The following is a 26,586-nucleotide window of genomic DNA, read 5'->3' as shown; positions in this document are numbered from 1 at the left end:
CCCTCTAGATACCCAACTCTGAAGTCCAACACTGATCCAAAAAAACAGGTATTTATGAATGCATAATCAATAGGGCATGCCTGATTGCCTATATGAAAAATCTGTTTTCCCGGGCGATCCTTATTCATAAGTCTGTTTAAATAGAACATACCTAGTGAACCTAAAATTCTTACTAAGGCCAAATCACGGGCGGATGACTCTACATTTGGGAAAATGGTATTTGGGATTTGTGCAGCTACAAGTAGTTCCTTGTACAATTTATCACTACTTTGGGGTCAAGTTTGTGATTAAAATCTCCCAGCATTAGAGTCACATATCCTACTTTACCAATACATAGTAATTCCAAATCTTCCTCAAATAGACCCCGCTGTATGTCATAACCATGCATATACCCCGGTTGTATATACAGAGTAATTAGCATAAGCTGTTTCGACCTCCTATTGTATTGTAAAGATCTACATGACCTGCCAATAACCAGCGACATTTAGTTTTTATTTCTGTGAACTTATTCGCTATTCTAGTTGAGGTTACAATTATTAGGCCCCCGGACGGGCGGCGTAACCGTTGCTGTGTTGCTCCCCTAAAAAGCCTCATGAAACCGTCTACTGGTTCAGGTTCCTTGCACAACCAAGTTTCCTGGAGACACAATATATCATACTTTTCTAGCTCTCTTTTAAATAGGTCTTGTTTTAAATGTTTTTTATAACCTCCCAAATTCCAGGAAAAAATCAAATGGCATTGCGCAGGGCTTAATTCCTAGTCCACATCATTCAATTCTCCCCCACTGTAATCATCAAGGGGCTCAGAACAATTCCTCCTCTGTGATTTATAATGCTCAGTAACTACAGTTACGCTTAGACTGCCATTATTTCTATCCACACACCTTCTTTGATTTTTATTATGTAACAAATTACACTGCACTTTATTTTGTCACAAGTCAGCATGGCACCTGAGGGCTCTACTGTTTCATACCTTCCCCTCTAGCTCACTTTGTTGCACTAATCTTATACCCTCCTTTATTAGCTCCGTCTCTGCTTGAAGTACTAATCGTCTGATACATTCAGAATAGAAGAGTACTTTGGTCACCTCTTCCCCCTCTGGGTTTTGTATAAATCCTATCTGCTTTAAATCTTCTGACTCAATCTCACATAAGCTTGGATACAAAGCCATGACTTCCAAAAGGAGTGTACGATTCAAGGGTTTTAACTTCCTTTGCCTTTTCCTCCCAATCTCTCTTCCCCCGGGCCCCAAATATACCCACCTACATTTACTTCCACTGGGACTATCCCTCTCCCTCTTTTTCCCTGGGCCGTTAGGTGAAAACAAAACCCCGCACTTCACTGGGCAAACTGGTTTATCTAATTCTCTACTTCCCCTACTTCTTACTAATCTCTTAATGTTGTTCTCTCCCTCTAGCCCACCACTTACTCTTCTGTCTTCCCATTCTCCCATTGCCACTCCTTGGTTACCCTTCTTTCTATCCTTCTTTCTTTCTGCTCGCTGACTATCTTCTCCATAGGACATGCTAGTAAATTTTTGTGAAGTGGCCTCTTGCTCTGGGCTTACTACTTCCCACCCTTGGCCTTGGTCAGTCCTTAAGTTGTTAGCCTGGACTGCCTGCACTATCTCTCCCTCTCTTACTACTAATGTTCTACTCCTAACTTTTCCTGACTTTCTTCGCTTCCTACATTGGAGTTTGTTGAGGGGTCTATGGGATCCATATCCCCTTCTCCCCCATCTATGATTCCTCTTTATCACCAGCATTGGTTGTTTGGAGACATATACTGATGATTGATTTGCCGTCTGTTTTAAAGCTGTTTCCCTGCCTTCTCTGTTTTGTTAGAGGGTATCTGTTTCTTGATCCTTTTTTCCCGGTACAGGTCGTACTAGCACTGGCATACTACAATTAATATATTTCAACTTCTCTGTTATCCCCTGTAATTGTTTTTTATGTACCTTCCCTAAACTATTATTTGCTGTCAGTACTTCTAAGATTGCCTGCAGAGTATTTTGCATTAGGAACATTACATCTAGTAGTGACTCAGCGGGTACAGCAGTAGTATCCAAGGTGAATGCAGATTGTCTGCCCAAAGGGGAAGACGGCAAGAGAGTATCCGGATCTATACCCTCTGCGACACTTCCTCCCAACCCCCCTACACCCCCCCCCTCCTTTCCAAATCCGAAGGAATCCTTTCCTCAGATCTTATACTATCCCTTGCATGAGGCGAGGGGCAAGGGGATGAAGATTGTCTAGGCTCCAGCAAACCCTTACGCCAAGTACCCCCCTCTGGCTCTCCCCCTAGGAGCAAGTCTTATATCAACTATTAGAGCTAAAGTGTTATTTAGGGCCAGATGTATGACATTTTGTTTTGTGACTCGCAATTTGCGATCCTTTTGGGACTTTCAAATTGTGTGTTGCAAAACAAAGCATATAACAGTGTAAAGCACACTGTTTGCGATTCCCAATAGGGTTGCAAATGACATACCTCATCAATATTCATGAGGTAGGTCACAATTTGCGACCCTATTGTCTGTGACTATTTTTTAAATGAAGCAGGGTTTTTTTTGTAATGCAGCTCATTTTCCTTAAAGGAAAATGAGCTGCATTACAAACAAAAGAATGAAAAGTCTCCTTTTCATTTTTTCAGAGTAAGCAGTGGTCCATGGGACCACTGCCTGCTCTGAAAAAATGTCGGTCCTCCCATAGAAGATAAAAAGTCATGGGAAATAGTGATAAATTAAATTCAATTATTTAAAGTAATTACCTTTGGTTGTTGCAAACCAACACAAATTGCCATTTGCATTGCTTTTTAAATACCAACATGAATTTTGCATCAGGTCTGCGATAGAAAAGTAATGCAAACCTGACACCAACTTTTTATTAATCTTGCCCTGTGTCCTGAAGTTTAGAAGTAGGTGGCAAAAAAACAATAAAGGCATTGGTCAAAAGCATTGGGACAAAGGTCTGTCTCTGTAAACACCGGGAGTAGGCCTCATAAGTTTCCTTAAAGAGCTGATGCTTTGTTAATTCATTTCTGTAATCGTCTGCTACCTCTCCAAGGATGAGAGAACACAATACGGAAGAATACTGAAGGGAAGCCTATGCTCTTGCCTCCCTTACTAAGTGAAGAGAAAGTAGCGTCTAGAGGACTAAAGTTGCATTCACTCAAGGATAAGCTCTACTCTACTTGTGAAACATAAGTCAACATGTTTCTGTGCACTCACTACAGCCATTTTGGTCTTGATCTTTACAATGCTTTCTTTTACATTGTGGTATTTTACAATGCAATTGACATTGTATCAACTGATTTTATTTGTATGTCATAACTAAGGTTAAAGGGATGGTATAGTAAGGTGAAAATGTCAATTAAAACATACCAGTTTAAAAGAACAAAACCATCAAAATTCACCTGTTATCGTTATCGCAAGTAACTCTAACTCATGCCCTAAAGCAACTACACTCACATGCTTGCCATGTACAGTGTTATCAATGATGTTGTTTCAGATGCTGCAGTGATGTTTTCAATTATGTCATAGAGCACGTCATGAGTGATGTAATTTGGAAGGTAATTAGCAGACCATGATGAGGACATGAGTTGCAGTTATTTTAAGGCAAACGTTATAGTTACCTGAGATAATATAATTGTTGAATGTCAGTGGTTTTGTTCCTTTAAAAAAGTATGTTTTAACTGACATTTGTACCTAACTATAATGTCCCTTTAACATTTGTTTTACAGTGAATTTCTAAAGTTTTTTAAATAATGTAAAGTAACATATTGCAATTTCTAAATCTAACGTCCCTTTAACCTTTTTTCCAGTAAATTTCCATGTTTTTTTAACATAAAGCAAGATGTCTATTGTCAAGCGCAGCATGGGGTTGGGCGATAAACTGTCATGTTACGTCTTGTTTTCCAGACCTACTGCCTTTGTCAAAGGATCAAAATGCTATTGGCTTTATCAAGGGGTCAGCACATCTATATACGTGTATATATATATATATATATATATATATATATATATATACAGTAGACCTATTGGCTTTGTCAAATGTCACCACTAACTATAATCCAATGTATATTTAATAAAGTCACACATTGCAATGTTTAATAATAGTAATTGTCACAATAAGCTTTCAATAAAGCATTTAAAAAAACATTACACATGTCTTTGAGTATTTTAAAATATGTTTTAAACCATAAAGTACAGCTACAGAACCAACCGCAAGGGGGCCTGCATTCCAGCTGAACATCATACAGCTCAGAGTGATATAAAAAAATATGGCAACATCTCCTGAGGACATGGATTCAGTGACTCAGAATACTTACTGTGTTTTTGTTAATGTAGCCTCCAGAACATTAAAATAACTGCTTGGTGGCTCAATTGTTGAATACTTATATTCTTCTCCATGCAAACTACGTGAAGCAAAAGCAATGTTATTAACTTTACCATTTTTAATTGCTTTAGAACAAAACCCAAACCTTTCTCTGCCTGCCCTTTCTAGGACCACATGACTGAAAACCACTTGCAGGACATTGTGGGTAGCTCCATGCTGTAGCAGTGAATAATACATGAGTGGCTCCCGACTCCCATTTAATATTCTTTTTTCCTTTTTAAAAACATTTTTAGGAGCCCCAGAACCCACCTGGTACACCAGGTGGGTGTACCAGCAGACAGTGAAAAGCGCGGCAAGGCTATCCATGGGGGCCCCTGCACTGCCCATGCCAAGTGCATGGGTAGTGCAGGGGCCCGCATGTGGACCCCTGCACCCTGTCTCTGACAGCTTTTACATGGCAGTGCAACCGCCACGTAAAAGCTGGCAGAGAGGGGTCTTGTAATCCCTAGGGTGGCGCTGCATGCAGCGCTGCCCTGGCGGATTAGGACCGCCAGCACCGTCAGTCCCTCCAGTGGAAGGAAACTGGTGGTGCTGGTGGTTCCACCCTGGCTGAACCGCCACGGTATAATGTGGAAGTCTCACCGCTGCCAAATCGGTCAGACCACTGCTTTGGAGGCGGTCAGATACCCACCCTGGCCCTGGCAGTCTGTAGACACCCAGTGTCGTAATGATGGCCTAAGTCTGAAGGTAAAAATCTTCACCACAGCTTAGCTCTATTGCTATCCAAGATGAAGCTCCATCTTCGTACTCTCCAGCAGCCTTACCCAGCTGAAATTCTACTTTCTCTGAGACTTTTTCTTCAAACCTTTTCTAAGTCCAAAGGTAAGCGCTGATTGGGCCACATCCATTTTGAGTATCCGAACCACGCTCCATCGCAGTACCCTTAACTTTTGAATTTGCCCTGGTCTAGCACAACCAGACGTCACTGGTTGGAGCTTTTTGCTTTGAAGCACTATTTTGAACTTTGAAATATTATAACCCTGATTCTATTAATGATTTTTTGTTATTTTGGTGTCAAATAATTTATTAAAATTGACTCTATTTTTCTAAAAATATTTGGGATTTTTATTGTGTGGTGTTTTCACTCTGTTGTCGTTTGTATGCACACATTGCCTCTAAGTTAATATGATAAGGGTGAGATAGGTTGTGCCCTTAGATATAACTATTTATTTTCCAAAATATAAATACCCATAAATCATTTTAGTATTTTTAATATTTGTATTTGAGACATCAGGGTATAATCCTGATATGAGGTATATAGTCAACACATGTTTTGCCCTTATGGCTGGCACGCCTGGGGCTGTTACAAGGCTGATATATATCCAATAAATAAATAGAATTACACACTAGTACATGCAATTTTAAACGTATACAGGTACAGAAAATAAAACATCTAAATGGTTTATTTTGGCCAAAGACATAACAGACAAACATTGAACACAAACAAAATCAAAGAGGGAGAAGGTAGCAAAGCAAAATTTTAACTTAAAATCTTTGAAAACAGTGAAGGAATCTACATTCATATCTAATAATGACAAGGTATACTATCCATAAATAGAATATGCATTTACCTACAGTTCCCTATAACTCCCATGCATGTGTAGCGATTCCTTAATTAATTATAGTTTTTATGGCTGCATCGTAGAAGACATTTGAGAATCATGAAGTAACCAGAAAGCCATAGGAGATGTTCTGCGCCACCAAAAGGGAAAGAAGAGCCACATGAGGAAAAATCTTTAAGAGTTAGAGCTTAATGCCTACCACTTCACAAAAGGTGATATCTTCAGTTTTTACCGGGGGAGGAGAGCAGAAGAAGTAATATATTAAGTATTTATTTAGTGAAATGGCAACATCCCTCTTAAATTTTCCCATGGAGCATTATCAGCATGAAGGGCGTGATAATAAGTATGTTGGGAATTCAGTGTAACACCCCATACTGAGATGGCTTGACAACCAGCAATAATCAAAAGCCCCCAAATAAGAACCACCATCTGGGAGTCACATGGTGTGAAGTCATGCAGAGTATTCTAGAGCAGCATGTGCCTTGCTGGGCATCAGGTTGCTTAGATAACATCAGTTTTAGACAGTGAGTTAATTATTACAATTTTATATACAGTGTGCATAGTTTGAGGAAGCAGCTTTATACCATATCAGTCAATCAGTCAAAGAACTGATATTCGACATGAGGCCATAAAAGAATAGATAACATATGTGCATATTATTTAAAAACATTATAAAATTGTTTATACAATGGAGACACAGAGCCTTATTATAACTTCAGTGGACGGAAAGGCCCGTCTGCCGAAGTCCCGACGGGTAGCTTACCGCCAGTGTGGCAGCCTCCCTGCCGGGCCTATTACCAGTTTCCCACTGGCCCAACGGGATACAACCTACAGTATTGTTTCCAGCTCATAATAGAGCCGGCAGGAATGTTGTAGTGAGTAGGGTGCAGCAGCACCCATCGCTATGTTCACTGCAAAGCAGACAGTGAACATTGCAATGGGTCTGGCTATGGGGGACCCTGCACTTTCTATGCCAAGTGCATGGACAGTGCAGGGGCCCCCTGGGACACCCTGCACCCTGTCTCTGCCAGCCTTTTCATGGTGGGGTTACTGCCATGAAACCGCTGGCAGAGAAGGGGGTCATAAATCCTAGGGTGGCGCTGCTTGCAGCACTGACCTGGCAGATTAGGACCGCCAGCACCGCCAGTCCGTTGTGTAGATGAAAACTGGTGGTGCTACCACCGTGGTCGTAATGTGGTGGTTGGACCATTGCATTGTCAGTGGTCCGACGGCCACACCGACCCTGGCGGTCATTAGACTGCCAGGGTCGTAATGAGGCTCACAGTGTCTCCAACAGCTCTGCTGTCACTATCCTATCAAACCAGCAACAATACAAGATAAATAAAATGATAACACAACCATAAAATACCTAGGGCCTGATTACAACTTTGGAGGAGGTGTTAATCCATCCCAAATGTGACGGATATACCACCAGCCGTATTACGAGTTCCATAGGATATAATGGACTTGTAATACGGCTGGTGGTATATCCGTCACATTTGGGACGGATTAACACCTTCCTCCAAAGTTGTAATCAGGCCCCTAATGCCAAAAGTGCAGATATAATTATAGTAAGAGAATAACTTAAAATATCAATCACTGGTAAGGGGCACAGCTTTCCTGATTTTAAAAGCTTGACGTACATAGCCTAACATGGAAGTACAACAAAATTCCGATTCTTACAATTGGAGGAGATGCAAGCAAACACTAAAAGAACTAGAACCAAAGGTGTGCAGCAGTGGAGGTAAAAGGCACCCTTGGTCTAGAACAAAGTACACACAGAAAAACATGAAGTGGGCCAAGGTTTGCTTTGAAGTGCATTCACAGGGACAAGGGGGTAAGGTGGAGAACCTCAAGCCCTGCTTGGGATGGGCTGCCAAATAGTGTAAGGTGCCCAATCTAAAGCGGGTCAAAAGAAATCTACACTCCAAGTTTGTGAGTCAAGTAAGCTAGGGTCCCACACCCTCAACCTGCTTTAAATCTATGTAGCAGGCAACTGAGTACATTGTCAGGCATTTTGCAAGTCTGAGTTGCATTCTGATGGAAAGAAAAAGTGATTTCACCAAATTTTCTAGCTCCCATTAACTTTGTGTGGGTGAAGGAAAAATTTGGACAGCCGTAAGACTGAAATTGGCTTTAGGATATGCACAAGCCAAGAGATTAAGATCACGTTATCTTATCTAAGGCAGTCTGTAAGAATCAACTAGGTGAAAGAAGTATGGGGCGAGAACCAAATCTTTAACCATTATAACAGTGGGGCATCCTGAACAAAAGTCCTCAACAAAGGGGAAACTGGCTTAAAAGTGAGTAATAAGGCTGACTGTACTCCTAGGCACAGCAAGTAACCTACAGAGAAATGTGTTTTCTATAATTTGAAGATTGCTCAAAGAACAGTAACTGCGAATACCGGCCTGATGAGTCCCGTGGGAAATGCACTTTCTCTTATAATGAGATGCAAATTATCTTATGTTTTTTTTTACCAAGTCTTTTTGAGAACCTTAAAATTTCATTGATTGCCCCTTTAAATTTTCCTGCTTTGCGGGACAAAAGATTACCCTAACTCAGATCACCAGACATCAAAATCCCTAAATAATTGAAGTTGGATACTTCAGAAATAGAGGTCCCTCTATGTTATGAGAGTGGGAACGGTTGTTTTGTACGGCCGCATGTCAGAATATGAGATTTTTTTATGGTTGATTTTCAAATTAAGCTCCCAAACAAAATTGTAAAAAATGTCCAGCAGTAGCTAGAGACGTAGCTGTACAGGCAATTAAAACTGCATCGTCCACAAACAGTAAAAATAGGATGATGCCGTTTCCAAATCTAGAAAGATCTTTACCTCTTGCCACCAGCTCCTTCTTGAGGGCATTAATATAAAAGAGGAATAAAAAGGGGGCTAATACGCAACTCTGTCTTACACCCTTCATAGAAATAAAAGAGCAGGTACAATCATGTTTTGTACTATAGCGAACCCTCACCTTGGTACACCAGTGCAAACGTTTTAATAAACCGATCAGAGCAAAATTAATTCCAGTTATCTAGAATAGGTTGGGGTGGTAAATGGAGAACTGGCGCTCACCTGTGCAAAATATACATAATCTTAATCAAGTCAAATCTTATTTTAAATCTGACGGTGCTCAGCAACGTCCCTCCCATTATATAAACCTTGCACAATTGACAATCATATGATTGTTAATCTAATATGAATTACATCTAAGCACACGTCTGCTATAATATATTTATATTATCAAAAACTTAGTCCTAGAGAATTCCAACTTTCTTCTTTATTCCTCCTTAGTGGTATCACTCCAGCCAAGCCAACACGTGTTTCATCTGGGATGTGTCGCCCTACGACTTCCTCAGGGCTTTTATGGCTGTAAACAATACATAATATATGTTCTCAGTTATAACTTCCAAAAAATATTACTTATTGCCAATGTGCCGCCAACCAATGTTGTGCAGTCAAACAAATCATTCAATTTCTGTCATGAGTGGAGACCATACAATTTCTGCTATACATCATGTATTTAAAACCTCACCCTTAGTGATGGCTGCATGCATTCTTATGTAAGTTTAATATCAAATTCCATGATCCATTATGAGCAAACGTGCAGAGTCCGTGCTCTTCAACCAACCCTACCACCTATCTATATTTATTACCTGTCCTCTCCAATAATCCTCAGTTTGTCATTTTCTTCTAGTAGTTACTTATTAATGATTATCCGTGTACTCTTTAATTATACTGTTTTCAGACGTATATGTTTTGTCAAAATTACTTCCCGTCGTCAAAGTTACACTTTTCCTAAATAAATTAAATGATATTTAGTGCAGTTTTACCCTTCACAGGATATTAATGTCCTCGACTATCCGACTAGTCACTGACTCACCTCTCTTTTGAATCTTGTCTCTGTATCGTTTCAGAATTATCAGTTGATTTAAAAAAAAAGGGAGCCAATTCATTACAGATATGTTTTTTTTTTCCCCAACAAATAGACAGGCTAGGAGCACATGTTGCTGCCATGCTGATCCAATTCAAGTGTAAAAAGAGATCCTCCTTGAATAAGAAAAAAAAATTTGGAGGACTTTGGATACACATTTGACAATAAATTCCTTATTTGCCCTGTATCAGCCAGCACATCTCTAATAACCTTTATGGTGTTATCTTGAGGTATATTAGTACTAAGTGGCTCAATATTGAGGGTAACCAAAACCTCACTCATCGTTAAGGAGGGTCCCTTCTAAAGGCGTAATCATATGTGCTGAGTCCCTAATGTAAGACGTTTGCTGACCCACTAATGGTTTTAAATACGAACCTGCAAATTTACTTAAGGGCTCAAAAAGGGAACGAAAACTGGAAACAGAGGATCGTGTGAATGTTTATGGAATTTCAGAATGTCTATGGAATGTTTATGGAGTTTCTCATTTCTGAGAAACCTGTATTCATTTTCACAGGCCCAATCCTCATTCTTTGCTTGCTTAATCAGATTGGAAACCTCTCTTTATATAACTTCCAGCCTCATTTGGGAAACTCCCTGATAATGTTCTGATAAGATAATAGCTTTAAGGCCCTATTATCATAATCCACTGTATCAAAGATTACCACCTCTCCCCACTTTTTGGAGGGGCTTAATGGTTAAGTTGTGATCCTGTCTCAAAGATTCCATTGCTTCTCTATGTTTCTTAGAGAGATTATTCATCTGGAAACAAGACTAAGGGGGTCATTATGATCAGCGGGTTAAAAGACCGCCACCAGCATGGCGGTCTGAACTGCCATATAAACAACACAGGGAGGACCGCCTTAGGCGGCCCTCCTCCACCGCCAGGCTGCCGCCGACAGGCAGCCTCCCGGTGGAGTGAACCATTGTCAGGCAGGGCAGCGCTGCAAGCAGCGGTGCCCCTAGGATAATGATCCCTTCTGGCACCAGCCTTTCCCTGGTGGGTTCCCCCGCCAGCAAAACGCTGGCAGGAAGGGTGCCCTGGGGGTCCCCTGGGGGCCCCTGCACTGCCCATGCATTTGGCATGGGCAGTGCAGGGGCCCCTGTGCAGTGCCCCATCGCGCCAATGTTTCTGCCCGCCGGCCCTGAAGAGTGTTCTTTATGCGGCCGGCAGGATCCCAGGGGGGCTGGCGGTCAGTGAAATGACCGCCAGCATGAACATGGCGGTAAATACTTTGCATGGCTTATCACCATATGAACGCCAGATGGCGTTCCTTATTTGGGAGCTTTGATTACCAGTGGTTCTCAAGCCATCTCACTATGAAGCATTACAGTGAATTCACGATATACTTATTATCACACCCTTCATGCTGATTATGCCCCATGGGAACATTTAAGAGGGATATTGCCATTTTACCAAACAAATACATTACTTTTTCTCCTTTCATCTCCCCCCCACCCCCAAGTACAGACTGAAGATATCACCTTTTGTGAACTAGTAGGCATTAAGCTCCAACTGTTAAAGATCTTTCCTTGTGTGACTCTTCATTCCCTTTTTGTGGTACTGATCCTCCCTATGGCTCCCTGATCACTTCATGATTCTCAAATATCTTCTACCACACACTGGATAAAAACTATAATTAATAAGGAATCACCACACATGCATGTGAATTATAGGGTACTATAAATAAATGCATATTCTATTTATGGACACTATCCTATTTATAGATTACTTATCTGTCATTATTAGATATGACTGTAGATTTCTTTACTGTTTTCAAAGGTTTTGTAACTGAAATTTTGCTTTGATATCTTCTCTCTCTTTTAAGTCATTTGTGTTCAATGTTTGTCTGTTATGTCTTTGGTCGAAGTGAACCACTTGGATGTTTTATTTTCTATACCTGTATATGTTTAAAATTGCATGTACTACAGCGTAGGTCAATGTATGTATTGAATATATATCAGGCTTGACAAAGTCCCGGGAGTGCCAGCCATAAGGGCAAAACACGTGTTGGCTGTGTACCTCATGTCAGGATTATACCCTGGGGGTGTGGTCTGGCCATGAACGCGGATAGCCACTTGATCTGTGAGCTCCGCATGCCGGCTGGCCCACAACAGAGGTAGCAGCCCCCACACAGACAACGAGGTACAGTGGCAGTGCCCTGTTAGACAGCCCAGCAGCCTGAAGAAGGCTCCCCCTGTTATGGCAAGCCTGAACCACCCCTGCAGTGGAAGACGGAGCTAGCCCTAAACAGCAGGTGGAGCAGTGGCCTACAGTAAGAGCTGATGCTGGCTGTCAATCCCCTGAGCCATGACCCTCGCCTGCCTGCAGGAACGACCACATACTGCACTCTGACGGGAGGCCAAAGGAGACCTGTTGGATCACCCCAGGATCACCTTCTCCTGTCAGACCAAACCCCACCCCTCCCACCCCTGAGGTGATCCTTGAATGACAGGGGACTGGGACACCATCCCTGCAGACCGACGCTGCTGAGGGTGCAACCGCGCCATTGTTGTTACCAGCCACACATGCTCTCACCCACACAACCTGACCGGAGCACTCCTGGAGTGGCAGGGGCCGGGGCATCTCCTCCCGGCTGGGAGCAAGGCCCAGAACCTCACTGGGACATGCACCTGCTGTGCTATGTAAACAGGGAGAGGGATCGCAACTATTACATGAGAGTCCTCCCACCATTGGACAGCCTGAAGTACCCATGAAGGACTCCCTGGACACCATCAGTAGGAGGCATAACTGCAGCTGAGCCACCCTTGCTTTTGCCCAGCAGTATGTTACAACAGTGAGGCAGCATCACCCATGGTCCCTCGCCACGCCTCCCACAGGACCTGGCTCTAACATGGACAGGGGACAGTGCTCTGAAGCCCTTAAGAACCCCCTCCAAAACCAGTACACCAGAGCGTAGGAGTTTGCCCACACTCACAGCAACCATTTTGTTTGCCATGGACAGCCAAAGAGGTTTCACAGAAGCCCACCTACCAGCCACCCAATCTCTTGGCAGGTGCCCCTTCCTCGCACTGAAGCCGGTGACGTTCAAAGTTTATGGATTCTGCAGGTGACCCTGAATTACCCTTGAGCTAATCGCGACTGTACCATTCACCAAAGACACCATCCTGGTCAGCAGAGAACCCTGCTTCACTTGGGCCCACCATTCTCTTCATGGCCCCACGCAGGGTACTGACTGCCTCAGTGCTTTGCAGAGCTCTCGACTCTCCCTGCCCTTCAAGGTCAGCACACTGACTGCTTCACGCCCATTATTGCCTGGAGATGCCCTGAGGGTCTCATCCCTGATATCAGAGCTGCATGGCCTTCACATCCTGCCCCCCCCATTGGCACACAATGGCCCACCAGGGAGATGTCCCCTGGCAAATCTGACTGCAAATCCACCGGCAAGCCCACACAGCAACTACTCTTCTCGGAAGATCTCCTCCAACCCCGCTCCATGGCACCCGCGAATGGATCGCCAGTGGCCAGCCAGACTAAAATCCCCACTTGCCCAGCGCCGGATACCAGCATGGACCGTATTTCTAGGAAGTCACAGCTGTAGGCCGTCATTTGGAAGGCATGGACTCCAATATCTTTGTGCTTACAGCTGAGACCAAATCCATTCATCTAGACATTTTCAGATACCAGAACCACGTGACAGATCTGGAACATCGTGTCACAGTGGTGGTGGACCGACTCAATACCCTACGAGAAAGAGATCAGGAACTCCTATTCCTCCAGAGCAAATTCATCGACTTGGAAGACAGGAGCCACAGGGACATCTCCACTTCCTCGGCTTCCCAGAACATGCAGATGGATAGGATGTCAAAGGATTCCTCAAGACTACCCTCTCCACACTCACTGTCTTTCCTTTTGATCCACCCCTGGAGCACCAGAGGGTACATCGCCTGGGCCGATGCAGCAGGATAGCTCACCAGGCCCTTGCCCCATCATTGCCTGTTTTCAGCATCACAAGCGGGTCAGATAGGTCCTCACCGCGGCCCACTCCCACGGCCCATTCAGCTACAAAGGTCACAAGATACACATTGCTGCAGACTTTGAAAGAGAGACCAATGAACGCCGCAAAGCTTTTCTATCCCTCCGACTCCTGCTCTGCCAACTGGACATAATTACGGCCTATTTGAACTGGCGCAAATGTGGATCACCAAGGATGGCAAGTCAAAGGGCTTCTGTGACCCGGAGGACCGGCGCCTCTTCCTAGATGGTCTCTCAACCCAAGTAATGGATACTACATCTCGGGCTCATCCTACTCACAACATGGTAGCTCCCTGGCATCCAAGCTTTCTCCCACCCCCCTTGATGAGCAGCGACACGCCGACAGTGGGACTCACCACAAAGGCAGGGACATTGGGGAAGCTGCAAGACCCCATGGCATCAGGGACCTTGCATTGCAGGCAGTGGTGCACCTAACTCAAACCCAGGACAGGGACAAATCATGGCACTCACTGAAGCCTAACCCCAATCTAGATTGAGACGACTATAATCCACTGTACTCGATTCAAGCTCCTACCTTAGCATGGATCAATGAGAAATGCATCCTGTAGCCATCAGACAGCAGAGTATCCTGTTGCATGACTACATCAGATATGGCTATCTTAGGTCACACCCTGCCTTGGTTGTCTTGGGAGCAACACTAAACTTTTTTAACTACTACGTTGCTTTGCTCCTCACCTCATATGCTTCCGCTGCACCCCTCTCCACCTCTACCTCCTACCACTCCTACCTCCATGCAGGCAAGTCTGCTGGTTGTTAATGTTTAATGCACTGCCTTGTACTACAACCTCCCGATCCGCCATGTGCCACACAGCTGTTTCAAATGTTTCAAATGTTTTAATGTTTAACGGTTTGCATCATAACACACATGAATTGTTCCTAGGGGAGCAACCCTCTGCTCCACTGTCCCAACTCTTTATTCTTCTCAAACCGAGAATACCACAGAGGTCGAGACTCGCCCCACATCGGAGCTCTTACGACTTTGCCTGCCCCAGTACTCAACCTTGGCTATCCCCAAATCTCCTTCGTCTCCTTTGATCCTCTGCATCCCCCACCGTCCGTTACCCCCCAGCAGCACAGCATCAAAAGGGCCTTTTCACTACACAAAGGGTGGATATCAGACCCTACTGTCCCATCCTGACAGACCCTGGAGACCCTGAAGGCTTCCCTGCCTAGGTTCTCGGCCTAGCTGGGCCTCCCACCGCTTGTGCCCATGATCATACTCCATCTCTTCACATGCCCTGCCTCTTGAGGGGATCCCACCCGGCATGTTGGCTCCACAAGTTCGGGCCCTCAGTCTACAGACCCAGACTCCTGGTGCCTTGTCCCAGCTCCAAACTGGGTATTACATTACCCCTATTGCCTATCTTTTTCTTTCTGCTCTCTTCCCTTGACAACCTTTCCCACACACCTCCCCTCACTTTTTTCTACCTTTCCCCCTTTCCCCAAATTATTCTATTCTAGCATATCTCATACTCGTTCCCCTCTATATACTCTTTGTGGTCTACCCCTCTGTGGGAATATCCCTGCTTCCCCTGATACCCAATCCTCTTCCCCCACTTCTCAACGCCCATTACCTCCTTCCCTAAATAGATACCTCCCCTCCAACCTTCTTCTTCGCTCCTCCCTTGGCACACTTTCACATCAGGGACATCCCATCCCAGCCTCTCAGGCCCCTCATTCTCTCCTCATGTTGTTCAGGATGGTCAACAGGCTGACACACTACATGAAATGCAAGAAAGTGCTCTCCTACCTCCAATCGAAGTGGGCAGATGTGGCCCTATTACAGGAGACACACCTTGATGATCTCGAATCCGCTAAACTACGCCGGGATTGGGTGGCGAAGTTGATCCATACCAGCTGCTAGGTACCATCAGCGTTGGGAGGTGGGACAGCCAGAAAATATGGGGAGGTACTATTGATCCATAAAACCCTTCCCATCACTATTATAAAATAATGTTCTGACCTGAACAGCAGATATGCCTTTGCCAAACAGAAGGTTGGAGACAGCTAGCTTTGTATTGGCTCTGTATGTGCACCCAAGAGCACAAAACACTCTTTTGTCCTCCAACTCAATAATCTCCTTATTGAGATAGGAGCCTCCCGGTACTTAATCGGGGTGACTGGAATCGTGCCTGGGACGCAATGCTCAGCCCCCCCCGGACGTGGGCAACAATCCAGACAGGGCCCAAATGGGGAACCTGATCTCAGATCGCAGCCAGGTGGACCACTGGAGACTCACTCACCGGGTGGAAAGGACGTATAACTTTCTTTCATCAGTACACAGTACCCAATCGAGGTTAGATTATCTCCTTGTCTCTCAGAGACTGGTGGTCCATGTCCAGGACTCTCAGGTTGTAGAAACTCCCCTTTCCGACCATGCTCCTGTCCTACTGTCCATAGACTTTTATAACCCCACGTAGTAAATCTTGGTGCCTACCTGTGCAACGATACCATATGCATCAGGGCAAATCCCAACTGAGGACGTATATCTCCACATACCTAGAAGAAAATAAGGGCTTGGTTACGTTCCATAGGGTGCTATGGGCAGCTGCAATGGCAACCATCCGGGGACAAATGATGCGGGATGCAGCACTGGCTAACAAACAAAGGGTGGCTCGCTAGTAGGAATTAGAAACTGACACTGCATCTCTCACCCGGCAATACACAACCCTCCCCATACTGCCCATCTGTTGTTGTTTAGAACAGGCTCAAGTGGCTCTCAATGAGCTATTCAGAATACGTACTACTGTGCCTGAAAGGCCATCATTATGAGCAAGGGGAAAAGGCTGGACACCTCCTGGCGGCCTAACTGCGTCAATTAGAAATGGTGCAGGCTCTCCCCACCATCCACTCCTCAGGTGGCGCGACCCTCGCCCGCCCACTGGACATCGTCAATGAGTTTGCAGCCTTTTACCAAACACTATATATCCCGGAGATGGTAGGCGATACCGACCATGTGGAGAACTTTCTGAAGAGTGTACAGATACCTCGTCTTTCAGAAGAGGGCCGGGCCTTACTCAAGGGTGAGATAAGTAAAATAGAGATAGTGCAAGCCACATCCAAGTTCCCATACCACAAGGCACCCAGAGATGATGGCTTTCCTGTAGAATTCTATAAGTGGACTAGTGAGGAGACTGTCAACTTCCTCACCGATGCCTTCCAGGAGGCTGTCCAGGCAGGCTCCCTGGGCTCTGTCTCCAACAGGGCAGTCACAGCGACCCTCCCCAAACCAGGGAAATACCCCCTGTTGTCCAGGAGCTAGCGGCCCAGCTCCCTCCTGAATGTGTATATCAAAATCCTTGCCAGCGTCCTGGCAACTTGGCTGCCCACGGTCATCCCATCACTGATAGATCACACTCAAGTGGGATTCGTACTGGGGCAAACCTCTAGAAAACATCTCTGCATCCTGTCTCATACCCTAAGGGATGCCAGAGATCTACTGGATAAAGCTCTGGCACTATCCCTCGATTCCAAAAAGGTGTTTAATCTCATAGACTGGGGAAACTATTCACTACCTTGCGACGATCCGGATTGGGAGACCAATTCATAGCCAAAATGTTTTTACTTTATGACAATTCCACATCCCAGGTCAGCTGTGATGGCTTCCTGCCTGACCCTTTCCCAATACAGAGGGGGACGCGGTAAGGCTATTTTCTCTCGCCACTTTTGTTTCTGTTAGCCATGGAACCCCTTTGTGGCTGCCACAAGCACCCTGCCAGTTCAGTTTTCAGAAAGTACCATTCTACAGCAGAAAGTACAAAGGCCCAAATGGAGGGGCTGGGGAAGGAAGGACTCACCACTGACTCCTATTCAGACTCAGGGTTCAGATCCTGGGCTGGGTGACCAGTCTCAGGTTACCACCATTGAACCGGTGTGAGGGACAGTAGAGAAAGAGTACAAAACCCCTGGGGCTACTGCCCCCCACTCTGAGAAAGCACAGAGGTCAGAGAACCCTGGAAGGCTTGGAGCCTGGTTGTTGACAGTGATAGCTGTCAGTGGTCTCTGTTGGTTGTTGTCCTTGTGGACAGTTTTCCTTGGGTTGGAGACAGAAGTTTGATCCAAGGGGGGAATGAGCCACATCAATGTATTGGCCATGGTGGTACTGTCTGCCTACTTGGATGCATCTATGATCAAGTTAAGGTTAGGTGCTGCACAGATTGGGTCCATAGGTGAGGACAAGAGTTCCCCATGGATCAGTTCAGTGGCTCAGAAGAGCGTAGACAGGGGTCCAAGTGAATTCAGAGAGCCGTAGAACTGACAGGTGCCCCTGCAGTAGAGGGTCATTACCCATATTCTATGTCCTAAGCAGGGAAGTTGGCTGGAAGGGGTCATGTTGAAAATGCCCCTCTCTATAGGGTCATCCCAAACGTTTTGCCTTCCTCCTCCTTTTAGCTGGATTTTCGACTGTTGGCATTAGGACTCTCTACACTTTAGCATTGCTAACCAGTGCTCACGTGCTTGTGCTCCCTCCCCTAAACATGGTTTGATAGGGATTTACCTGATTGGCATATTTTACTTGTAGGTTCTTTGGGAAGAGGCATAGCATATACTCAGGGCCTGTAAATTAAATGCTACCAGTGGGTCTGCAACATTTAAATAGCACTGTAAAACATGTCCCAGGCATTCCATTGCAGCCTGAATGCAGTGTCCCACTGCCATGTCGATTTGGCATTTAAAACTCCTTGCCAAGCCTTAAAGTCCGCTTTATTACATATGTCACCCTTAAGGGGGCAGGGTGCTATGTAATTAAAAGGTAAGACGTGTTTTTAATTTTTACATGTCCTATTAGTGAAAAACTCCCAAATTCATTTTACACTACTGTGAGGTGTACCCCTCACATAGGATAACATTGAGGTCTCCATATTACATTTAACTAGCTGATAATCCTAAATGAGAGGAGGTAGATATGGCATATTTGGTACCTATGAACTTGTAATGATAAACACTCTTTAATTGTAAAGTCAAATTTATCATTACAAGTTTGAAAATGCCACTTTTAGACAGTTTGCATTTTTCTGCCCTTTGCCCTCTATGCCTTAAGTCACATGACAGGGTATAACTGACAGTTGAGACTTTTGTGAATTCACCCCACAGAGTCACAAAATAGTAGGATTAGCAGAACCTGAATGGCCTTTCCATTGGCAGGTTGGAGGGGGCGCAGCTGAGCACAGCCCTACTTGCACCTGAACAGGCTGTGCCCTGCCACCACACAATAGGCTTAACAACCATGTATTTTCAGTGCAGCCAGCCAGGAGCCAGGCTAGGGGAAGCAGAAAACTCCTGGAACTTCAAATAACTTTTCTGGAAACTTCTCCCACCTTCTAGGAGCAGGGTGCCAGGGTCTAAAAACAGGGCTTTCAGACCCACTCCTCATTTCACTACTGGACTTGTGAAATGACTCTCAGAGGACTGCCTGCTGCTGCGACATGTTGTGCACTCTGCCAGACTGCTGCCTTATCTGTCCTGCTGCCTGGAGCCTTACATCTTCACCTGCACCAAGGCCTTTCAGAAGTGACTCCAAGAGCTAGTTTCCTGGCCTCCTGCTCAGATCATAGGGACATAGCAGTTACCCACCATCATCAACCCTCACCTGGACCCATTCTGAGTGAGTCCTGGACCCCACAAGAGATCTTCATCCACTCTCGGGCCCTTGGTTGGGGTGCTAAAAGTGCCCATATGGCCAATTTCCAAAACTGAGGACAGACAAAGGGCCAGATGGATGAAAGCATTTTTCATTCGCAAACGGTGCGAATGCCCGTTTGCGAATGCAAAATGCCATTTCAGAATGTATGAAATACATTCTGAACGCAATTTTAAGGAATCGCTAAAATAGCGATTCCTTAAAATTGCGACCCTGTTTAGAGAGTCGCAAATTGCGACTCTCTAAATTAGAAATCGCAAATAAGGATTCCTTATTTGAAATTCCTTAGCACATGTATGAAGCAATTCCTAAATGCGATTTTGGCATTTAGGAATCGCTAATTACCACCAAGTTGAACTTGGTGGTTACCATGTGCAAAATTTAAAAATGCATTTAAAATGCATTTTTAAATTGTACATGTAAAGCACACATGCCCTTTTGGCATGTGTGCACCTTACATGGTGAAAAAAAAAAATTGGGGTGCAGCAGAGGGGGCCTTAGGCCCCCAGCACCCTGGGGTTTTGCATTTCCAAAATTGCGATTTCTGGTTCAGAAATCGCAATTTTGGAAATGCAAAAAATTCGCAGATATGGGCCATCAGGCCCATAGGTGCAAATGGGGCCGGTATCGCAATTTGCAAATTGGTAATAGCATTTGCGATTTTTAAGAAATCACTATTACTGATTCGCAAATGTGATACATGGCACTTTGCGAGTCGGAAATAGCGATTTCTTAAAAATCGCTATTTCCGATTCGCAAATGGCCTTGATGATACATCTGGCCCAAAATGTGGCCAAAAAGTGGTTTGAGAACTGAGAGGAGATCTGAACCAACATGCTTGCTTTTCTGCCTGAGTTGCATCACCTGTCGGATTACTTTGCAGCTTCTGCCTCTACGTTCCTATCCACAGCAGTAAATCCGTTTCATGGCCCTTCATGACAGGGGTATCCGACCTCTTGGAACTCTCTATGGCTATAGCCTACTGCCTTGTCCCACTGGAGGTTTTCAACTTCCGTTTTGACTATTGTTTCTGAAGGTAGAAAGCTTCACGTGGCTTCGTTCCATGGCTATCTGATGATGACGCTTCTTCCCTGCACACTCCCGCAGCCTTGCCACACTGAACTTCTACCCTCTCAGAGACTCTGTATTCAAAAATGTTTTAAGTCTGAAGGTGAGCACTGACCGAGCCCAATCCACTTTGTGTGTCCATACCACACTCCATTGCAGTCGACTTTAACTTTTGTCTTAGCCCCAGTCTAGCGCAACCAGATGTCCGCAGTTGGCGCTTTTTGCTTTTAGTTGCTATTTTGAACCATAAACTTTAAAAATTCATAACTCTGCTTCTACTTGTTGGATTATTGTCATTGTGGGGTCAAATAATTTATTATAATGTACTCTATTTGTTCTAAATTTGTTTGCCATTTTTATTGTGTTGAGTTTTTAATTTATCACTGTTTGTGTGCTGCATAAATCTGTTCACATTGCCTCTAAGCTAACCCTGGCTGTTTTATCTACAAAGCTACCCAGGGTTAAGCACAGGTTAATTTAGTGACTTTTTGTGGCTCACCCTGAAAGGGACTGTTGGAAAATGCGTTATTGGTAAGGGCAGGTAGGTACCTACACTTAGCAATAGGCCACTAACCTCCACTAAGGTCCAGTTAGGTCTCAGTAAATTAACCCCAGCTCAACCCTTGGTAGCTTGGCAACGAGCGTCAAGGCTTAACTTAGGAGACAGAGGGGGTTATTCTAACTTTGGAGGAGTGTTAATCCGTCCCAAAAGTGACGGTAAAGTGACGGATATACCACCAGCCGTATTACGAGTTCAATAGGATATAATGGACTCGTAATACGGCTGGTGGTAAATCCGTCACTTTTCCGTCACTTTTGGGACGGATTAACACCTCCTCCAAAGTTAGAATAACCCCCAGAGTGTAAAGCATTCAAATATCACAAAACAGTAATTAAATAAAACACAGGAAACAGTTTAAAAATCCAAAACCAATTTATAAAAATGGATTATATTTTTATCTTTAAAATGACACCAAAACGAATAAAATCGGATAAGGGGAACCGGAGATATGATTTTTTAAAGATTTTTTTTTTTTTTGCGCCTAGAAACAAAAAGCGCCAATCGGGTCATCTGGTTGCACCTCGACCGTGGCAAAGTCAAAGTTTAAGGCCGACCGCGATGGAGCCCTGCTCGGCTACAGGCCGCGGGAGGCCTCGGTTAAAAGTTTACCTTCACACTTAGGGGGTCATTCTGACCTTGGCGGTCTTTTCGCAAGACCGCCGAGTTACCGCCGCGGTGAAGACCGCCGACCGCGGCGGTATGCCGCTGTGCGCATTCTGACCGCTGGGAGCGTTCCGCCGGAAAACCGCCAGCAGCCACACTGTCGGTCGGCGGGAAAGTGGAGACTGATCAACCTCCACCGCCACGCCAGCAGAACACCGCCCACAGAATTACGACCCACATTTCTGTGTGGCGGTCTTCTGTTGGCGGTCTTCTGTTGGCGGGCACCTCCCCATGGCTCCTGTCACCTCCCGGAGGACCAACGCACAAGGTAAGTTGATCGTCCGTGAGGGGAGGGGGTGGGGGGGGGTGTTGTGTGATGTGTGCGTGCATGGGGGTGTGCGTGTGAGTGTGTAGAGGGGGTGTGTGAGTGCGTGCATGCGGGCGGGGAGTGCTGCTGTGCCTATGGGCAATGTGTGTAGTTCGGCGGGTGCGCATGTCGGCATGTATGTGTCCGGGTATGTGTCCCCGTTGTGTATGTGTGTGTGTAGGGGGTGTGTATATGTGCATGTTGGGGGTGTGTGCATGTCGGGGTGCGTGTATGTGCATGTCGGGGTGGGGGTGGGGAGGGGGTTCGTACCACCTCTGGGGGGTGGCAGGGGGGTGGAGGGTGTGGGGGGAGGACTCGGGGGCAGTGGGGGGTGGGGGAGACCCCTATCAGTGCCAGGGAAGGAATTCCCTGGCCCCGATAGTGCATACCGCCATGGTTCGCATGGCGGTTCCCGACCGCCAGAAACCGCGGCGGTAAGCAGGGTCATGATACCGTTGGCGGTCTTGGGTCGACCGCCGGACCGGAGTGCGCAGACTCCAGCCCGTCGGTCATGACCGCCGTGGCTGTCGGAGTGGGGAAGTGGCGGTCGGTCGCGGCGGTGACCGCCGCGGTCAGAATGCCATTTTTTATACCGCCGGTCTGTTCGCGGTCCGACCGCCGCCTCTCCGGCGACCGCCAAGGTCAGAATGAGGGCCTTAGTCTCTTTTTCGAAGATTTTCTTCAGCGGGACGAACCTGCCAGTCCAATCCGACCTCCTGGAGCCCTTCTCCGGATACGCGATGCGGGAATCCTCGGTGGAGATTTTTACCTTCGGACTTAGTCTCTTTCTCGAGGTGAAAATCCTTCGACCGGGGTAAACCTGGATCTTGATCTGACGTCCCTGGAGCCCTCCTCGGATACGCTGGCTGGGAGGTCCCGGTTAACTTTTTACCTTCGGACTTAGTCTCTTTTTCTGAGATTTTCTTTACCAGGACGAACCAGCAAATCAGGCCGTGTCGCGGTTGAGGCAAGCCGGCTGGAGTTGCCGTGGCGGATCGGTCCCTCTATGGAGCTTTTTTTCAAAAGTTCTCCAAACTTCTGGGGCTTCTCCCAGATGTCCTTTTAAGGTTCTTTTGAGGTCCACAGCTCACCCCAAGGGTCCAGAAGTTCTGAGATGGTCCTTGGGGGTGCGGGCTACAACTCCCAGAATGCACCTGGCGCCACCTCCTTTTTGGCCACTGGACAGTGGTCAGCTGGTCGCTTTCTTCAGGAGTTGGTGCAGGGGACTCTGGATAGCACTTTTTCACCTGTAGCAAACAGGGATTCCCTACTTGAACCAGTTGAAGCCAGGCAAAGTCCTTCTTGTGGTGAAGCCCAAGTGTGAAGCTGGTGCAGTCCTTCTGAGTGCAGGTTCCAGGTGCAGGCCAGGGGTCCAGCAGGGCAGTCCTTCTTCTTCTGTAGTTCTTCCTTGTTGGATGTGGTAGGGAACTGAAGTGTGGGTGCAGGTCTGCCAGTTTTATCCTTGCTCCTGGGTGAAAAGCAGGGGGCCCTGATTCTCCAATCAGGTGCAGGGTCTTTCCCCCTGTGATGACCACTTCCTGGGAAGTGTGGCAAAAATCAATCCCAGGAGGCAACATTCTCCAAAAATCCATCATGGCTGAATCTGATTTTTGGAGGTTACATCTGGCTGAGCCCACCCACAGGTGTGGCTAAAAATCATAAACACACCCCTCTACTGCCATCTCCTAATCTAATCAAGAGGGCACCTAGTTGTCTGGGGTTGCAGGATGTGGGGGTGTTGCTGGTTGCTCCATATGTCCTTCTCTGCCTTTGAAGACCAGTTTGGCAGCCCTCCCCCTTCCTGCCTCACCATCTGCTGAGGGGAGATTCCCTCCCACAGGCACATTTCTTTGTGTGAAGCCAGGCCACTTCACACCTCATCAAGGCAGCTTGGCCAAGCTGCTAGAGGCTGGCCAATCAGAGCACAGCAGCAAAAACAATGCAGGGCTGAAATTGGCAACTTTTCAGGTAAAGTTTAAAACTCTTTACCTGAACAAGTTATATTAAATCCAACAACTGGAGGTGTGGGATTTATTACAACAATTAATCTGATACCAAACTCTTGGTATGCATCATTTAAGGAGACTTTAAAAATTAAAATAAAGTCTCCCCATCCTAGCCTATGAAGGCCATTTACTACAATGAGGGAAAAACAAATTTGGCAGTTTTTACCTCGCCAGGGCTTATAAAACTATTTTTATAAAGTCCCTGCTTATAGTTACATGGCACCCAGCCCTAGGGGCACATAGGGCACACCTTAGGGGTGACCTATATGTAAAAATAAGGTCGTTTAAGACTTTGGAACTACTTTTAATTCCAAAGTCGAATTTGCATATAACTTTAATTTAAAAGCAGCTAGCAAGGCAGGCCTCCCTTTAAAATGACACTGGGCACCTCAGCAGTGCACCTATGGGTGCACTATCTATGCTGTGGTCCCTAAACCTACATGCCCTACCATATACTAGGGACTTATAGGTAGGTTAACTTAGCCAATTATAATTAGCCTAATTTGCATATCCATTTTACACAGAGCACAGGCCCTGGGACTGGTTAGCAGTACCCAGTGCACCATCAGAGTCAGGAAAACACCAGCAAAAAGTGGAAAATGGGGGCAAAAAGTTAGGGGGCCTCTGCAATCAGCCCTGTTTCCTCACAGGGACTATTTCTGTTGGTTGACAAGGGCTCACACTCCAGTCAACCAACAACCCAATTTTCCACAGTGCTGCAGATTCACAAATCCTGTGCGGATCCACTTCAAAAGAAAATATATATATTTTTTTGTCCAAGGGGGTACCAGGCCTAGGGATGCAGGGTACCCTATTGTAGGGTATTTTTAACCTTCTTGGCAGGACAGGGAGTCTAACTCCACAAATCCTCAAATGGCTGCTAACAGATCTTTCCTTTGTGGACCAAGATCTGGAGTAATTCAGTTCAGCTGTTTTTGTCATATCAATGTTAAATTTATCTGTTGCAAGCTGCCTGTGGAAAATGTGTTTTGTGACCACATCTTTTTTTCTCCAGCCCTGCTTGACAGATCTTTCTGGAACTTCCCAGGAAGGAGCTGAGGTGGGTGAATCTTTTTCTTTTGATACGTTTTGTAATGATCTGTCAAACAGCGCCAAAGTTAGAAGTACACTAAAAAAAAAATCCTATAGAAATGTGGTATTTACTACTCCATAACCTTACCATTCCTTGAACCCTTAATGCTGTTACCCAAACCTGAACCCTAGAAGGTCTGTGCCCCTAACCCAATCCCAGACCCTAGAAGCCTGTCACAAATCTCTACCCTTACCCATCACTGAACCTTATTACTCCTTAAAACCCAGTATCCAGTACACCTCCCCTTCCCTAAACTCTAGAAACCCCTTCCTACTCTGTTAAAGATTACAATAACAATAAAAATTATGTATATAAGAACCTGTACTACTTCAACATAGGCCTAACTAAATGCTGTCTTTTAAACGTGCATATTTCTTTCTGAACTTTGCATGGCCTGCATTTGCTTGGCTTGCTCAATTTGCTAACGTTTATAAATTCCAAACTGCTTTAGCTCAGCAGAAATGTTTGTGACTTTTTCATGGCTTTTTCATTATGCAAACTTGCAATACTAACAAAGAAAGTTATATTCTTCTATTCATTATTATTCATTATTAATCGCTTGACCTGCAAAGGAATCTCAAAATGTGCTAAACTAATCATGAACGTGATTCTTTATGAGTAGGCTTCTAGTGTGAAGATGTGCATGACAGGAGATCATTTAATGCAATTTCACTTAAAACTTAAATGAGTGTTCTTTTTCTCAGAGAATAAGGCGGCTGTGAAAATTGCCTGATGTTTAATTATGTTTAAAACTTCTACAAAATGTGTCAAGTATTTAGAACTCTCTGTTTAAGCTTGCTATTTTGACAGAAACTGTTCCTGTCTCACGATGTTCTTGTGTTCTGATTGGCTGATCTAATACTTTATTTAAAGAAAATGTTAACATTTGTATATTATTGTAATTCTTGTAAAAGTGCCAGAGGGAAAGAACAGAGTTTTCTAGCTCAGGAGATTTTACTCAGACTTTTCAGACTTGCTCACTCTCTTGCTAAAGAGACTGACACTTTACTCTTTGTGAGTTTGATAGCTTTACTTGCTAGACTGACTCTCAGACATGTGTTCCTTTTTGCTATTGATATTCTCTGACTCAGATGATCTTCTATTACTGAGCCTTGAATGCTTTTCTTCAAGAAACTCTTCAGGAGTTACTCAACTTCAATATACTTTCCTGATTTAGAATTATAGAATAGGAATGAGATTTATGGGAAACACATTATGCTTTGTTCTGTAGCTTTTTAATGATTAAGTAATAAAGACACCAGACTATGAATTAATAATTAATAAAAGACTAAACATTTTATAATGACTCTCATTATTGACTCCTGAGAATTTAGTACA

The 26,586-nt window shown here is 45.0% G+C and overlaps 1 long non-coding RNA gene across 2 annotated transcripts in view; it reads left to right on the top strand.

Annotated features, from left to right (window-relative positions):
* LOC138249170 (uncharacterized) overlaps nucleotides 1-26,586 on the top strand; it is a 192,510-nt gene that overhangs the window by 33,456 nt on the left and 132,468 nt on the right. For both annotated transcript variants that reach the window (XR_011194757.1, XR_011194758.1), the window contains exon 2: nucleotides 25,171-25,215. This is a non-coding gene — a long non-coding RNA (uncharacterized lncRNA). The remainder of the gene's footprint in view (nucleotides 1-25,170; nucleotides 25,216-26,586) is intronic.

The sequence above is a fragment of the Pleurodeles waltl genome, chromosome 8 (assembly GCF_031143425.1).
Source record: "Pleurodeles waltl isolate 20211129_DDA chromosome 8, aPleWal1.hap1.20221129, whole genome shotgun sequence".
Classification (NCBI taxonomy): Eukaryota; Metazoa; Chordata; class Amphibia; order Caudata; family Salamandridae; genus Pleurodeles; species Pleurodeles waltl.
Note: the sequence above shows the minus strand (reverse complement) of the source record. Positions and strands in the feature narration are given on the sequence as shown.